This window comes from Stegostoma tigrinum, unplaced genomic scaffold, assembly GCF_030684315.1.
Source record: "Stegostoma tigrinum isolate sSteTig4 unplaced genomic scaffold, sSteTig4.hap1 scaffold_203, whole genome shotgun sequence".
NCBI lineage: Eukaryota > Metazoa > Chordata > Chondrichthyes > Orectolobiformes > Stegostomatidae > Stegostoma > Stegostoma tigrinum.
In genome coordinates, this window is record NW_026728141.1 from 133,389 (window position 1) to 149,446 (window position 16,058).

Genomic DNA, 16,058 nt, shown 5'->3' on the forward strand with positions numbered 1-16,058 from the left:
TCAAGGGGACAGTAGGAGGTGGTGTAGGAGCGTTGGCATACAGCCTCAGCGATGTAGAGGTCAGTGCACCATACTACAACTACGCCTCCCTTGTCCATGGGTTTTGTGGTGAGGTTGGGACTGGAGCAGAGGTCTGCACGTTCTGCAGGGGAGAGGTTGGAGTGGGTGAGAGGGGCGGAGAGGTCGAGGCGATTCATGTCATGACGGCAGTTAATTTTGAAGGCTTTGAGGGAGGGTCGGGGGCCTTGGGATGGTGTCCAGGAGGGGTGGGTGCGTTGGAGGAGGGAGAAGGGGCCAGTAGAGGGAGGGTTAGGCTCACGATTAAAGAAGTAAGCGTGGAGGCGGATGCAGTGGAAAAACTACTCAGCGTCCAAGTATGAGCGATACTCGATGTGTGGGTGGAGGGAGACAAAGGTGAGCCCTTTACTGAGGACTGACCGTTCGTCCTCAGTAAGAGGGGTAGAAAGGAAGGGAAGGTGTAGACTCGGCAGGGCTCAGTGTTTCTGTCTCCTTTGGAGGCGGTGGGCAGAGTTGCTTCGGCAATGGCGGGTGGAGCTGCGTCAGCGTCAGCAGTGGGCAGAGTTGCGTACGGTGGCAGTGGGTGGAGTTGCATCGGCGGTGGGCGGAGTGCCGTAGGTGTCGGTGGTGGGCGGAGCAGGGTAAGAGGTGGCAGCCGCAGTGACGGTAGGAGTGTCCTCAGTGTCTATGGTGTTTCAATTGGAAATGGAGACAGTGGCATTCGCTGTCCCAGAAACGGTGCATCCAGCGGCGAAGGATGTGTCATCTTTCCTGGTGGCTCCAACAGTGGCCACATGGCCAATGGTGGCGGGCACATTGTGGGGGAGTTCCTGGGTCGGGTTGGGGATTTGGGAGGTGGAGGAAGCCCGTTTTGGATGGTAGGCACCAGTAAGTTTACTGTACTTATGGTTTTTTGTGCCCACTAAAGCTGAGTAGAATTGTGAGTTCAGGCTGTGGATCCTATGGAGAATAAAAAAAACAGAGCTCCTTTGTAGGTCTGGAAGAGGGAGGCTCTGAGCTGGGGTAGGCTGGATTGCAGCGCCTGGAGATGCCGGCGCATTGTTGCGAGTGTGTGTTTCAGGAGTCGCAGGAAGAAATGCTTCTGAAGTTCTGGATGTAGGCATTGTCACGTTCGGGGCAAAATTGGGAAGGCTTGAATGTGGACTATTGTCCAATGGGAATGATCAGGTTCCATAGGGATGCAGAAAGGTGATGTGGCTGTAGTACCTGGTTTGCTTCAGGATGTGGTCGAGCAGTCTCAAGGCCGAAGAGGGCAGTTTTTGGACACTTTTCCAGGGTAATGGTGAGACTGCATTAGGCTGTGTGCATGATGAAATTAGAAGCCATCCAGAGATGATTGACTGAAGTGATTCCTGTGAGAAGTATTTATCTTCAGAGGAAAACATGACCAGTCTGGCCCTGGATTTATTGCACTTTAGGCGAATGAATCATGGTCTTGTTTAAACGCAAAATATTCCGAGCAGTCTTTTCAAGTTGAATGCTGAAACAATCTTTCCATTTGTGAACAGTGGATGGACTGTAAAACTGGAGAATACCTCAGTTAGGCAATGGTGACTTATTTCTTTTACCCTTTCAAAGGATTGTGTGCTGATGGAAGTCTTTCCAGAGAGAGATGGAGGATAAGTCATTGAATATTCTTAAGGGAGAGGCAGAAAGATTCTTGACTAAGAATAGCACACTAATGGTATAAGGGGTGGAGAGGAATGTTTATTTGAGGCCACATCCAGATCTTTCAAGAACTCATGGCATGGCAGACTGGGTTTGATTTTTCTGATCACTTACTTCTGATCCAAGTTTCTACATCTATTGTCTTTCTCAACTGGAAAATAAGGAGAGAATTCATGTGGTCACGAAGGCTCTCCCTTTCAGAATAATGGGTACAACTTCCAAATCTGATTTTTAAACAGCACTATGAAAATACTCAGGAAAGTTTCATGGTTTTCCAGAAAGATCAGAGACATAGAACAAAGTTAAATTCTCATTAAAACTGCTTTAGTAAACAGATTGGGCTGAATATATGTCTTTAATAGGACAGATTACTTTTATTTGTTCTGGTGAGATGAGTTTCATTGACAAGACCAGCATTTATTGCCTCTGTCTAATTCCCATTCAGAATATGATGATGAAACCCAGGGACACTAACAGATACGTTTCATGGAGAAGTACAGGATTCTGAGCAAGGGACAGTGAATGGACAATGATATTTTTCCAAACCAGGATGCTGTGTGGCCTTGGACAGCGTAATCCTCAACATTTGATGCTCACAACATATGGAAATTGTAAGACTGTATTTTCTGTTTTCAAAAATTAAGGTCAGAGAGTCATTCAGTAGACAAACAGGACCTTCAGCTCAGCATGCCTATTCCAGTCAAACAAACAAAACTACATTGATCACACTTACCTTGACGTCTACAGCCACTAGGCTCTGGCATTTTGAATGCTCCTCCAGCTGCTTCTCAAATGCTGAGTTATCTTGAATTATCTGTGACCTGAGATTTTGCTTTTTTCTTTCACTTTATGCATGAACTGCGTTTTGCAAATATATCCCACAACATCAAAGACAGTGATTAGCTCGATAGATCATTACAAATGTCTACCTTGATTTATAATCTTCGGGAAAATCAGACTTTCTTTTGAATTCATTTGGGATTTTAATGTAGCAAGATCAGCCCTAACTGACCTTGAAAACTTCCAGCCCGAATTTCACCAAATTGGAAATGTAGTGGACACTGAAAAATGTTACTTCAGATTACGATGGGATCTAAATCAGATGGGCCACTGGGCCAAGAAGTGGTCGATAGAGTTTAATTTGAATAAATGTGATGTGCTGTGTTTTGGAATTCAAATTAGGGCAGGACTTATACTCTAAATGGTAAGCCCTTGGAGAGTATTGCTGGAAAATGTGTCCTGTTAGTGGACGCATAGTTCCTTGAAAGTGGATTCAGAGGCAGCTGGGATAGTAAAAAAAGAATGAATTTGGCGCACTTCCCTTTATTGGCCAGTACATTGTGTATCGTAGTTGGGAGGTCCTGTTGCAGCTGTACACTGGTTAGGCCACTTTTGGAATATTGCATGCAATTCTCGTCTCCCTGCTATTGGAAGGATGTTGTGAAAATTGAAAGGGTTCAGAAAAGATTTATAAGGGTGTTGCCAGGGTTGGAAGGTTTTAGCTGCAGGGAGAAACTGAATAAACTTTTTCCTGGAGATTCGGAGGCTGAGGGGTGACCTTACTGATGTTTGTAAAGTCAGGAGGGGAATAGATAGGGCATCCAGACAAGGTGTTTTCACTGGGGTCGGGAAGTCCAAAATTACACGGTGTGGGTTTAAGGTGAGCTGGAAAATATTTAGAAGGGATGTCAGGGGTAACTTTTTCACACAGATGGTGGTGTGTGTGTGTGGAATGAGTTGCAAGGGGAAGTGCTAGATTTTGGTACAATTACAACATTTGAAAGGATGGGTATGTGATTCGGAAGGGTTTGGAGGGATATGGGCCAAATGCTGGCAAATGGGACAAGATTTATTTGGGATATGTAGTTGGCACGGATGAGGTGAAACTGAAGTCTCTGTTTCCGTTCTTCACAACTTTCTGACTCTATGATTTGGTGAATTTCTGATGAATAGTTACATGCAGGATATTTGTTGCTGGAAGTTGATGATCTCATTGAATATCAAGGGAGGGCTTTTGGTTTGCCTCCTGTTGGAGATAATTCCTGCCGGCCAACATTGAAGAACTGTTCTTGTTAGCCATTCATCAGCTAAACCTGAATGGTGCCCACATCTTTTGGAATAACGACACAGACGACTGCAGTAACTGAGGACCATGAAACGGGGCTGAGGACTCGGTTTCAGTACAGTTGGGTTGCTGATGTTTTAATCTCCTGTCAATATGTTCTGTTAGTTTGTGAGCATTCACAATCCTGTCTCAAACAGAAACATTCTCTTTGCCAATGCATATTCGAGTGACACAAACATGGAACCAGATCATGGAAACAGCACTGGAAGGGAGTGGAGGTTAAGAACTGGCAGGAAAACAAATACATCTTCAAAATATGCACATGGGAACAAGGAGTTTATTGTTCTTTTGAGGAATGACACCATAACAGCTAAAATACATTATTCTAATGAAGGGAAAGCTATATCCATTTTATTAGTTTCATTAAAATAATGGTGATAAACAGCTGCAATAATCTGGCACTGACCAATTAAAAAAAGCTGGATGTTTTCAGAGACAGCTGGGCTGTCCCAGGTTGAGTAAGTGCTGATACTTTATGAGAGATGCGGTTTTGAAAAAACTTTCTGAACACAGTTGATGGAACAGACAAACAAGTGCCATTGGCTAGTATTTCGGAATATATCAGACCTTTCATGGCTGTTACCACATAGAATCAGACAATTGAGAAAAGGCCCATTGAGACAGCACCACCAGGTGCTGATCCAAATGCTTTTTATAGTTTGGCATGTTACCTGCCTCAGCCATCCTCCTAAGCAGTGCATTCCAGACACCAAATAGCCTCATCACAATAGGACAAAATTCTCCTGACAGAATCGGAAGTCAGTACCGAAAATTCTTCGGAATTTTGTGAGGACAGTGAGCACAGTGTTCTGTACTTTCGCTCTTTATTGTTTCAGCTGGTGTTCCAATAGCATTTGAAGTAACTTACCATGCCGCCCATGCTACTTCACTCATTACGGCATCATGGACGCGAAGCAAAAATGTGATCAACACAAATTGGAGACAATCCCGCACAATCTTGGAACCCCTTATAAACAGCTCTGTGTGTACTTCTGCACCACTTGGATTGGAAACGTTTCAGGAAGGCAGCTAAATGTCACGTTTTCTAGAGCTCTTGATGAAAAATAAACATAGCCCTTGCTCGTGCCTCCTAAAATCCATGGATGAGTGTGTCTTATTAAGAATATCAAGATACTTTATGGTTTCAAACCCCACCACACCCGGCACCTTCCCCTGCAACCGCAGGAAATGCTACACTTGCCCCCACACCTCCTCCCTCACCCCTATCCCAGGCCCCAAGATGACATTCCACATTAAGCAGAGGTTCACCTGCACATCTGCCAATGTGGTATACTGCATCCACTGCACCCGGTGTGGCTTCCTCTACATTGGGGAAACCAAGCGGAGGCTTGGAGACTGCTTTGCAGAACACCTCCGCTCAGTTCGCAACAAACAACTGCACCTCCCAGTCGCAAACCATTTCCACTCCCCCTCCCATTGTCTAGATGACATGTCCATCATGGGCCTCCTGCAGTGCCACAATGATGCCACCCGAAGGTTGCAGGAACAGCAACTCATATTCCGCCTGGGAACCCTGCAGCCTAATGGTATCAATGTGGACTTCACCAGTTTCAAAATCTCCCCTTCCCCAACTGCATCCCTAAACCAGCCCAGTTCGTCCGCTCACCCCACTGCACCACACAACCAGCCCAGCTCTTCCCCCCCCACCCACTGCATCCCAAAACCAGTCCAACCTGTCTCTGCCTCCCTAACCTGTTCTTCCTCTCACCCATCCCTTCCTCCCACCCCAAGCCACACCCCCATCTACCTACTAACCTCATCCCACCTCCTTGACCTGTCCATCTTCCCTGGACTGACCTATACCCTCCCTACCTCCCCACCTATACTCTCTCCACCTATCTTCTTTTCTCTCCATCTTCGGTCCGCCTCCCCCTCTCTCCCTATTTATTCCAGTTCCCTCTCCCCATCCCCCTCTCTGATGAAGGGTCTAGGCACGAAACGTCAGCTTTTGTGCTCCTGAGATGCTGCTTGGCCTGCTGTGTTCATCCAGCCTCACATTTTATTATCTTGGAATTCTCCAGCATCTGCAGTTCCCATTGTCTCTTATGGTTTCAAAGTTGAGTCTAAAGTCTTGGAAGGTAAGACTTTGCCAAATGAGTGTAAGCCCAGCAACATCAGGAGCATGGCATGGCATTGTGGTAAGGATCCTCATCCTTTTCAATCAGAGGACTGATCATGCGATATCAGTGCCACTGAGTTCAATCCATTCTTGGCAATTTATCTCAATGTGACATGGCATCAATATTAGGGATCTTTAATACGGAAACTTTGCAATGACTCATTTAATGATCATTCACAAATACTTGAAGGTCAACTCAAATGGCAGCTTTGTTGTTCTGATCCAGATCAGACAAATTGTGACAGTCCAACAGAAAGAAAAGAAATTCTGGAATGTAACTTATCCAGTCCAGCAGCATCTGTAATATGACTTTTTCATAACAGGTTCATAACAGACTAGATATGTTAGCTCCAAATCTGTCTCCAGATGTTGCCTCATCTGTTGTGTTTCTCCACCAATTTCTGTTTCTGTTTCAAATTTCCATAATCTCCAGCATTTTGCTTTTCTGGACTGGCCCAGCTTGGTGAGATTTTGACAATATCATCCATTCCTGTTTCCATTAGTGTTATTCTGCCGATTACACTCATCATGCCTCAGTGTCTGTTTCTTCTTTTAAGTTCCAAAAAAAATGCGAATATCATCCTAAATGCATGAATTTCTGGAAATCAATTTTGATTAAAAGTAATTTTAGAGGTGGCTGCACTTCATGAGACAACAGAAATAGATTACTCATGACAGCACAATCCGTGCCCTTCACTGAAAGCATCTCCCCTCAGGCTCTGAAAACTTTTCATACAAATCTCAGAATATTTCCAGCAAAGCTGTGGTCACTCAGCCCGTCATCTCTGTACCGGCTGGGGATGAACTGTATTCCTACTATTATTATTCTGTCATCTCGCGATACATCTAACATTTTGAAATCTTCATCTGCTTTTAATTTTGAATATCCTGGGCATACCCCATGATTAAAAAGTGTATACATAATACGTAACTTCCTCCATCACATTTAAAGTTATCATACTATGATCATATTGTTGTTTGGCACTCCATCTCCCAAGTATGACGTATTGACTTGCTCTGCTTTGCATTTCATTCTGTCAGTCAGAATAAGTGCTCGTTAAATACTGGTGACATTGGGATATCACTGTCCTCCTCTCCAGTCACTACAGCCACTGCTGCCATTCCACTCTGTCTCTGAACCATTGTCACATTCATTCTGTCCCTGATTATTTAGTCCATGCTCTTTAATGAACAACATCATTGTACACGCTGCATTTGATTTTAGTTTTGGACAATTGAATCAAGAAATGTAAATGTTACGCTTTAAAGCACATAACCTGCAATGAAGAACTTTGCATGTTGAAGATACATTGTTGTTTTATTACAGCAGCAAGAAAACCACACTTACTCTGCAAGGTCAGCCTGACTATGCCCAGCGATTTTTTTTTTGTTGTTGTTGGCTGTGTCAGAGTAATCAGCACAGGAATAACATTTTGATTGTGTTTTTTTGGAGGTGGAGGGTGTTGGTGCAGGTGGTTACAGCATTGCACAGGGACAATAGGGCAGAGCCATTTATCCTGAAAAATGAAAACATCTATCATTCTCCCTCTCGACAGACGTCCTTAGAGCAATTGCTAATGGTATATAAGACCTATAGCCAACGATGTTAACATTCAATCCAGTCCAGTTTTAATTGTGAACTGAAGGTTCACTGAAGGTGTATTGAAAGGCGTTAACTGGAACTGTTTGTTCGGTGACTGTGATTGATGTCAGTCTCCATGGATTCGAACTGTGTCACAGGAGGCTTTCCCTCCTATTACTAAGGGGCTCCATTCAGTGTGTTATCCCATAGTATAAGTGAGACATCAGCGACAGCACTAACAGGGATCAGCAGCTGCAGAGAGAGGGGGTGGAGAGATCAGAATCTGAGAACAATAGACTGGAATGTTACAACAATGGATCAGAATCTGAGAACAATAGACTGGAATGTTACAACAATGGATCAGAATCTGAGAACAATAGACTGGAATGTTACAGCAATGGATCAGAATCTGAGAACAATAGACTGGAATGTTACAACAATGGATCAGAATCTGAGAACAATAGACTGGAATGTTACAACAATGGATCAGAATCTGAGAACAATAGACTGGGATGTTACAACAATGGGCAGGAGTTTATCCTCGGGTCTTTACTATGTTACGAACTATTGGTCGACATTACCAGATCGGATATTTGGTGTACTGTGGGTTATTCAAGTTGGTTACTATCCCATTCTCGCTATTGTTGGTGTTCCTGGTAAGTCTCTCTATCTCTGTCCAGTCATTACTTCCATAAAGTATATTCAACTTTATTGCTGTTTCTGTTGCCGACATTTGGAAAAGATGGAATCTATTATCTTCAGTTTAATTAAAACCTCACTTCATTGTTCATGAATTTCAGACTCATCCTTCACAAGCATCTGAGAACAAGACTTGTTCACATCATTGAGGGCCTTTATTGATTTATGTTTCGCTATTGTCTCCATCCCCAAACTTGTCCAACACCAGCTCCATAATGTCCCCACTCTCCCCCTCTGCCTCTGTACTGTTACTGAATAAACCATTATCTATGACGTTTCAAAATTCAGACTTTATAGTTCCAGCTCTTTTCTGACCTGTCTTCCAAGTTATAAATAATTTGATCACACCCTTGTTCTTGTTTCTGAAGTAATTAACGATAGGAACATCATGTCAGAGCAATTAAGTCACTCAGCAGGTAATTCCAGAGACACAGGTTATTACTGGAAAGATACTGTTTCAAATCACACTACAGTTGGTGGTAGAACTTAAATTCTAATGATAAGAACTGTAATGAAAGTGAATTTCAGAAATAACAACCATAAAATCAGCAGCATTTTGAATAAAAAAACCATCTCATTCCACTGATCTCCTCTGATAAAGAAATCTTACGTTTTACTGGTCTGGATTAAGTGTTAATTCAAACCCACAAGAATGTGTTTGGCTCCAAACTGCCTTGTGGAACGGTCACAGTTAAAGGTAATTGACGATGGTTAACAAGTGCTGCTCTTGCCAGTGATTCTGACATCCCATGATAAAAAAAAGTTGAAATCAAAGGAAGAAAGATGTCAGAGATCTGAAACAAAAAGAAGCAAAGTGCTGAGGGAAATGAACAGGTTTGACAGGCTTTGATGAAATTTAAACAGAGTTAGCATTTCAAGCTCACTGAACAGACATCAGAACTGAAATCAGCTGGTAACTGTTGTGATTTATTCTGGTGACAGGGATGTTTGTTTTGAAGGGGAGAAGGAATGAGTTGAATAAATGCTGAAAGATAGAGCTAGAGGGAAAAAAGAAACAAAGAAAGGGATTGTTGATGATCAGGTGGGATGGAAATAAAATGTGAAATTAATTACATTTATTTTTCACCTTTTCGCATATTCCTGAATGTCGTGCCCATGGAGATATACTTCTAAGTCCCTGTCTGAAATAAGTTCTGTCCCCTCAGTCTGTCTTCCCTGAGTGTGGTCATCTTCACTTATTCATCAATGGGATGTGGGTGTGACTGGCTGGGCCAGCATTTATTTCCCTTTCCTAGTTGCCCTTGACAAGATATCTGTGAGCTGCTTTCTTGAATCACGACAGACCACGTGCTGTACATTGCTGGTATATAGGTCTGTCCTGTGTCATTTCTTTGAGACTTTGTGGTGATTGATACAAGTGAGTGGCTGGCTTGGCCATTCCAAATGGCAGTTGAGAGGTAACCGCATTGTTGTTGGTCTGGAGTCACATGTCGGCCATACCAGGTGAGGGTGGCAGATTTCCTCCCTTGAAGGCCATTCATGAGCCAGATGGGTTTTTCCCAATGATCAACGATGGCTTAATAGTTTCATCATTCCATGTAGTTCATTGAATTCAAATTCCACAATTTGCCATGGCGGGATTTGAATTTGGATCCTTGGATTAATAGACTAGAAATAATACCACAAGGTCATCTCATCCCCAACATCCCCAGTCACCTCTAGCAGCAATAGTGGTGTTGCTGCTATCGCGACTGTGGTACAGAAAATTGTGCAATTACATTGTCCACTGCTTCTGTTAAGAGCAGACTCATTAATATTTCAGGCCACTGTGACTGTATAGAGATATGACTGTTTATCAGCCAGGAAAATAAACTAAGGAGAGGAAGGCATTTCCAACACAGAGAGTGCACGATGTCTGCATCAGGGAGAGGGCAGTACTGACAATGGCCATCAAGTGAACTGGTTTCATTCTAGAACTTACTCAGAGATAGTAGGAACAGCCGATGCTGGAATATGAGATTAGGCACAGAGCTGGATGAACACAGTAGGCCAGGCAGCATCAGAGAAGCAGGAAAGCTGATGTTTCGGGTCTGGGCGCTTCATCCAGCTCTTCACATTGTTATCTCATTCTAGAACTTTCTTTGCAGCAGTGGGTGACTTATCCATCATGTGCCAGAGTGCCGACCTCCAATATATTCACGACATGACACACGCCAGCCCTGCCTGGTGTAGTGAATGTGATGTTCTGTTTCCATGAAGGGAGGAACAGAAACTCTTCCAGAAATAGCAGGGAACATGGCGAATAGTGAAAATGAGGAACTGTGGGAAATTCAAATCAAATTTTACTCTGAGATAACTTGCTTCATTGTTCATTACATCACCAATTTTAGTGTCATCTGCAAACTTACCAACTATACGTCCTGTTTTAAAAGTGAAATCATTATAGAATGACAAAAACAATGGCCCATTACTGGGCCTTGTAGCACACAATTGGTCACAGGTTTGCATTTCGAAAAGCACTCTGTCACTGTGCTTTGTCTTCTTCCTTTGAGCCAATTTTTATTCAAATTGTTCGTTCTCCCTGTATTCCATGTGATGTGACATTGCTAACCAGTCCACCATGTGGAACCTTGTTGAATGTCTGACTGAAACCTATATAGACAACATCTAACACTCTGCCTCCATCAATCCTTCTCATCATTTCTTCAAATTTAATCAAGTTATTGAGACACAATTTCCCACGCGCAAAGCCATGTTGACTGTCCTCATTCAGCCCTTCCCTTTCCAAATACATGTAAATCCTGTCCTGAAAATCCCCTCCAACAATGTGCCCATCACTGATGTCATCCTCACCAGTCTACAGTTCCCTAGCTTTCCCTGATCACCTTTCTTAGATAGTGGGACCATGTTAGCCAACTTTCAGCCTTCCATCACCTCATTGGTGGCTATCGATGATACAAATATCTCAGCAAGGGGCCCATAAGTCAGTCCCCTACGTTCGCATAAATGTCGAGGATCTACTTGATCAGATCCTGATGATTTATTCATCTTTATGCATTTTAAGGGGCCAGCACCACTACCTCCGTAACGTGGACACTTCTTACTGTTTATTTCCCCAAGTTCCCTCAGGCTCATATGCTTTGAACAGAAAGCACAGATACAAATTGTTCATTTTAGTAACTCACCCATCTCCTGTGGTTCCACACATAGGCAACCTTGCTGATTTTTAAGGGGCCCCATTCTCTCCTGATATACTCTTTTCTCCAAAATGTATTTGCATAAATCCGTTGACTTCTCCTTAACCCTATTTACTGAAACTCTCTCATGAGCACTTTTTGCCCTCATGATTCCCTTCTTAAGTATACTCCAACTGTCCTTCGTCTCCTGTAGGGATGCATGAAATCCCCGCTGTCGATAACTGATACATGCCTCCTTCTTTTTCTTGATCCGAAACACAATTTCTCAAGTCATCCAGCATTCCCTACACCTATCAGCCTTGCCTTTCATCCTAACCAAGTGTACTGTCGCTGGAATTTCGTTATAAATTTGTGACAATTTCCCATTGCAAGCCATCCCTTTACTTGCGAATATCACTCATATCAACTTTTAAAAGTTCACAGCTAATATCGTTCAAAATGACCTTGCTGAAGTTTAGAACTTTAGCTTTTAGATCAGGTCAATTCTTTTTCATACTTATTTTAAAATGAATAAAATTATGGATTTTTTTTGACCCAGAGTGCGACCCCACTGACAACTCGGTTACTTTCCCTGCCTTATTCCCCAAGAGTACGTCTAATTCTTTCTTTAACCTTCTATTGGAGGTAAATCCACATGCTGAACAAAAAAAAATCATGAACATACACAAAAAAACCCTCTTTCTATCCGATTCTTTCACACTATGGCAGGCTCAGTCTATTTTTGGAAAGTTAAAATCCCCTACCGTGGCCACCTTATTATTTTTACACATAACTGTCATATCCTTACAAATTTTCTTCTCAATTGAACCACTGACTGTTTATTTTTGTGGTGTGGAGTACAGTTCCAACAAGGTGGTCAACACTTTCTTATTTCTCAATTGCATCCAACTAACTTCATTGATCACACTCATAGGAATATCCTCCCTAAGTACAGCCAGAATGTTATCCCAAATCAAAAATGCCGTCGCCCTTCTTCCCCACCTCCTTTGCAACGTTTTCTACCTGTCTGATATCAGCTATCTGTTTGAACATTAAGCTGCCATGACTGTCCATCCAGGAGCCACATTTCTGATAGCTATGTTATCCCAGTCTCATGTCACTAACCGTGCCCTGAGTTAATCTGCAATACTATCAGACCACGTGCATTGATATAAATGCAGTTTAACTTATCAGACCTACCTCATTCTCTGCTTTGCTCCAGCCTGCCTTGCCTATTTGACTTGCTTTTTTTGAAGAACTACTGCACCAGATTCAGACTGCTCCCTTTTCTCACAATGTCGCTTGGTCCTTCCAGCATATCCATCTGCACCAACCCCGCATCCCACCCTCATCATCTTACCAGTTTAAATCCTCCTGGATGGCTATAACAATTCTCACTGCTAGAACATTAGGCCACTTCCCATTCAACTACAATCCATCCTCCTTGTAAAGTTCACTTCAACCCGGAAGAGATTCCAAATATCCAGAAATGTGTATCCTTTCCCCCACATCAGCTCCTCAGCCCCGAGTCCATCTGCTCGATCCTCTCTATTCCAAACCTCACTAGTTCATGGCACCAGAAGTAATCCAGGTATTACTGTACTCGCCAACCAACTTTCATACATCCTTCCCTAATTTCCCATGTTCTACCCTCAAAATCTGATCCATTTTCTCGTCCTATGTTGTTAGTTCCAAAGTGTACAACAATCTCCTGTTCGCCTGTCGAGCCATTGAGAATATTATATACCCTGTCCAAGACATCCTTAACCCTCGCACTCTTTAGGCAACACACTATCCTGCTGTCTTGCAGTTGGCTGCAGAAACGTCTGCCTGTGTTTCTGCCTTGACAGTTCCCTGAAATCAATCACTTGGAACCTGATGTAACCCTCATTACAGTAGAGACAATATGGCTACCAGAAACTTGGCTCTGAGTGCTATATTCCTCCGAGAGTCTGTCACGCCCGAATTCCCCAAAACAGCATAATCGTTTGAGATGGAGATGGCCACAGGAGACTCCTGCATTGCCTGTCTACCCATCCTACATTTCCTACAAGTGACCCATCAACCTCACTGTATCTGCAGTATTTCTACCCCTGGAACAGATATTCATCACATTCCATCGCTCCTGTAAATTCCTCTTTGCCTCCAGCTACTGCTGTAACTGATCCATGCGATCTGATATGATTCATAGAATATTACAGTGCAGTACAGAGCCTTCAGCCCTCAATGTTGCAATAACCTGTGAAACCAAACTGAAGCCCATCTAACCTACACTATTCCCTTATCATCCACTGTCCCTCCTAACCATCAGCAAGTGACATTAAAGTAACCGTTCTGAGGGAGGGTCACTGGACCCATAGAACATAGAACATAGAACAGTACAGCGCAGAACAGGCCCTTCAGCCCACAATGTTGTGCCGACCATTGATCCTCATGTATGCACCCTCAAATTTCTGTGACCATATACATGTCCAGCAGTCTCTTAAATGACCCCAATGACCTTGCTTCCACAACTGCTGCTGGCAACGCATTCCATGCTCTCACAACTCTCTGCGAAGAACCTGCCTCTGACATCCCCTCTATACTTTCCACCAACCAGCTTAAAACTATGACCCCTCGTGCTAGCCATTTCTGCCCTGGGAAATAGTCTCTGGCTATCAACTCTATAACCCGAAACATTAACTCTGTTTTCTCCTTCACAGATGCTGACAGAGCTGCTGAGTTTTTCCAGTGACTTTGTTTTTGTTCTAACGTTAAAGTCACATGTGTACCATTAGCAATGGCACCAGGAGAAACAACATGGAGCAGTCTGTCTGTGCATTCTCTGCTTCATTGGTTTGTCATGTTGTAGCATCAATGACATCCTTCTGTTTCTGTTTATGTGAGTTGAGGGTCAGAATGGCCGACTTCTGGTCCCAGGGAAAAGGTTCAAGGACCTGATTGGATGACCCCTGGTACCTGTTTAACAGCTCGATGTGCTGACGAGACTCCTTGTCTTCCTGTGTAAGAGGCAGGAGAGAGTGAATGGGCTGTGCCTCTTATTTACCGATAGTTTTGTTGAGCTGAATGGCTTCAGCCACTTCCTTTGAAACCAGCTTGAAGAGCTGGATAAATTGCTCCATTATTACCGTGGACATGAGCAGTGTATAGCTATGTACTGTTGCATGAATATTACCGACACTTCAATAGCATAAGCTTGACTGTTGTCGTCCCAAGCATGTACACAGACTGATTCGGGGGCTGAAAGATGGCAATTTTTCTCTGAATGTTGTGTGATACAGTGAACAGCCAAGGTCATTGTTTCTCAGGTGAGGGTGTGCAAAAATAGAGCGCATAAAGTTATTGAGAGACGGAGGAGATTTTAAAGAGACCTGAAGGGTAACTGTTGCATGCAGAGGGTGTTGTGTGTAAGCAATAAGCTGCCAGAGGAAGTGGTTGAGACTGGTACAGTCACAACATTTAAAAGGCACCACGATGGATATATGAATAGGAAGGGTTTAGAGGGTTATGGGCCTAATGCTAGCAAATGGAAATACATCAGTTTGGAAATTCTGGTCAGCATGGACAGGTTGGACAAAAGGGTCTGTTCCTGAACTGTATGACTCTGTGGCTCGACAAGACTTTCCTTCCGGGAATGAGTAACGTGAAATAAATTTGATAAGCTTCTGAAGCAATTGCATTTTGTTTTCAGTTTAGGGAATTGTAACTGCACGGAATATATCGGGAGTGGTCTCAGTAAAGCCCAGTACAGGTGTAGTACAACAATCCAATGATTATACAGATAGCTTTTGCATAAAACAGCACCATTCCATATACTTTCTTAATCACTGGCTACATGCGCAGACTAAAATTATAGGATTCACGTGCCAGGACTCACAAATACATCTGCACCACCATGTTCTGCAATCGCTTTCCGTTCATGTACTTTACTGTTATTTTATCCTTCCATCATAGCACAGACTTCCCCATAACCATATTCAGCCTGGAGTCAGGTCACTAGTGGTGTGTCTCAAGGATCTGTTTTGGGACCACTATTGTTTATCATTTTGATAAATAACTTGGCCGCCGACACAGGTGGATGGGTGAGTAAGTTTGCAGGTGACACTAAAGTCGGTGGAGTGGCGGACAGTGTGGAAGAATGTTGCAGGTTGCAGGGAGACTTCGATAAACTGCAGAATTTGGCTGAAAGGTGGCAAATGGCGTTTAATACGGATAAACGTGAAGTGATTCATTTTCAGACGTTTCGTCACCATTCTAGGTAACATCATCACTGATGATGTTACCTAGAATGGTGACGAAATGTCTGAAAACAAACCTTCCAGCTCAGTGAGCAAACTCACATCCAGAAACTCAACCTGAGCTACAAATCTTCTCAAAACTCGTGAGGTGATTCACTTTGGGAGGAATAATAGGAAGGCAGAAGACTGGGTCATTGGAAAAAAAAATTGGTATTGTGGATGTGCAGAGGGATCTTGGTGTCCACCTGCATAGATCCCTGAAAGTTGCCACCCAGGTTGATAGTGCTGTTAAGAAGGCTTACGGTGTGTTAGGTTTTATTGGTAGAGGGATTGAGTTCCGGAGCTGTGATGTTGTCAAGTTCGTTTTCGGAGACCCTTATGGACTTACTGCAATAACAAGACACTGACCTGTTTAGAAAAACACAAATCC